This window comes from Octopus bimaculoides, chromosome 14 (assembly GCF_001194135.2).
Source record: "Octopus bimaculoides isolate UCB-OBI-ISO-001 chromosome 14, ASM119413v2, whole genome shotgun sequence".
Taxonomy (NCBI): domain Eukaryota; kingdom Metazoa; phylum Mollusca; class Cephalopoda; order Octopoda; family Octopodidae; genus Octopus; species Octopus bimaculoides.
In genome coordinates, this window is record NC_068994.1 from 40050167 (window position 1) to 40052666 (window position 2500).

Below are 2500 nucleotides of genomic sequence, written 5' to 3' on the forward strand. Positions count from 1 at the left end.
TATATATATATATATATATATATATATATATATATATATATATATGCTCATGTATATGTATGAGTGTATTAATATATACATATACATATTCATACATGTATGTGTGCACATATTTGTATGTATGTATGTATGTATGTATGTGTGTATGTATTTATGTATGTATTCACTCACACACTGCATGTACATAATTACATAAATATCCATGCCATATTCTATGTATTAACAGCTATTGGATGTCAGGAAAATGAGTGTTAGTAGGGGAAAATGTGATAAAGATATATAACTGAACATACAGATAGATACACAAGAACATATACATATATAAATATACACACACACTCACACACACCCTCACACACACACACACATAACTGTAACATGCACATAAAACAGCTCTGTATGTGAATGTTAGAGAAAGCTAAAAATATAATATTACAAAACTGTAAAAAAAAAGTTTTTAGAAAATTACAAAAAAATCAATCACATTATTTTATCAACTAAAGAATACTTGAGTAGTTCTAAAAGGTTTCAAAAACATTTGTTAGAGAAAAAGCTCTCTAATAATAACTGGAAGCATGAGAAATTCTACAATATAAACAATGAATTATTATGAATAAGGAAATTGGAAAAAAATATCCAATTTGTTTTGTAAAAGCAGAGAAATTTTTTCTACTTCTGTTTGTCAATTTTGAAAACAATAAACAGGATTCAGATTGTGAGTTGCTTCTAATATTTTACTGAGAAATAGAAGAAGAAAAGTGATAGAGAGAGAAACATGTATTATTAAGGAATTTAAGAAACTTTTTTCTATTAATTTTGGCTTTTGAGTTATGGAAATTATTGGCGTAATATTTTAGAAACATCCAAAGTTTGAGATTTTAAAAAAAGTTATAAAAGAATTACATAGATATAATAAATAATGTATTAAATCCATTTGATTTTGTTTTTGTTCTTAACATAACAGCTTATAGTAATAATTCTAGAGGCTATAAATGCATATTAGCAGAGATACAAATAACATTTGTCCCAATCTGTGTTATAAACTATTTAGGAATAGGAGGCAAATTTTATATGAATAATTGATATCATATATTCAAATGAGATTTAAAACGACATCTAATTTTAAGCAGTATATAAACTAACATTTCAGATATACTAGAAAGGGTGATTAGAAAACTTGGAAACTTAAATCTATTATCAAAAAACTATAAGAAAAGTAAAGGGAAAACATTTAATTTAGCAACTTAGTGTTTGTGTGTGGAAATTTCATTTTGTTAAGAGAAAAGTAATATATGCAAACTACTACTTAGAAACATAATAATAATAATAATAATAATAATAATAATAATAATGATGATGATGATGATGATAATAAATAAAAGGTATTTCAACAACTGTCACAGTCAGACAAAATTACTTTTTAAATGAGAACCATATAGATGTATATGTTCATATGTTGTGTGTGCGTATATGTGTGTGTATGTTTATATTTTCATGTACGAAATCAATCATAATAAAAACCATAGTATATCCTGAACTTTTGACAAGCAGATAAGCTTATGCTTATATTTACCAATGAATGTTAGTGTTAAAGTTAGTGTTAAAAATATCACGAACAAAAATACTCCTTGTTAATTAGCTAAATATAAAAGTAGCAATCCCACTTGAAGATTTTGAATATGCTAATAAAAAAAAGAAAAACACATATATGCAAATATCCCTATTTTGTTTAACTTTAACACTGCTGTATTTAAGTATACAAAACTTGATAAAAATTCACATTCTAAACTTGCGCATTGCTAAGTATATTTTTGTTTACTATTATTTAACTTTGTTTTTACTCTGTTAAGTATTGAAACTGCTTTATAGTGTTTAATAGTTTGAATGCTTGTGACATATGTAACTGTATACATAACATACAGATACTTCACTATATGAAGAATATACAAATAACAATATATAGCTACTTACTTGCACAAGTGAATCTTCGCCAGTGTGCCATTACATGAGATGTGTATTCTGCTGTAGAGTTGTACAGTTACTGCTGCTGTTATATGCTAGCAGTGTTATGTGGCTTGGCCTATGTTGTGGTAATGTAAAGTCTGCACTTCTACTAGTCATAGTAGTGTATATGCTATGTTTGATTGTCTGTTGCAACCAATGAATGGCTTTTGTGAAATCACATGAATACCCCCAACCAAATAAGTAAATAAATAAATAAATAAATAAATAAATAAACAAACATTAACTCTAATAATTTTTTTAACTAAAATTTTAATTTATTTTATGTTTATAATTTGCATTTGAATGTTGAAAATTAATTTTACTTTTAATAAATTTCAATATATCTTTTCAGTTTAATTTTTCAATAATAACAGTTATGGTATAGAGAATAAGTAAATAAACAAGCATAACTACTGTACATAGCTAAATGCATATGTTTAAAATGTTTACAAAGTTATAAAGTCTGTGATTTAATTTCCTATTTCATAATTCAAAA

General features: G+C 25.2%; 1 protein-coding gene across 6 annotated transcripts in view; it reads right to left on the minus strand.

Moving 5' to 3' along the window:
• The window catches only part of LOC106872380 (protocadherin beta-15), a 640647-nt gene that overhangs the window by 400435 nt on the left and 237712 nt on the right, over positions 1-2500 (minus strand). For 5 of the 6 annotated variants that reach the window (XM_052973052.1, XM_052973046.1, XM_052973053.1 and 2 more), the window contains exon 1: positions 1972-2111. The exons of the other annotated variant lie outside the window; for it this stretch is intronic. The gene's annotated coding sequence lies outside the window, so the exon portion shown is untranslated. Of the gene's footprint in view, positions 1-1971; positions 2112-2500 lie in introns of those variants that run through there. 6 annotated transcript variants of the gene reach the window in all.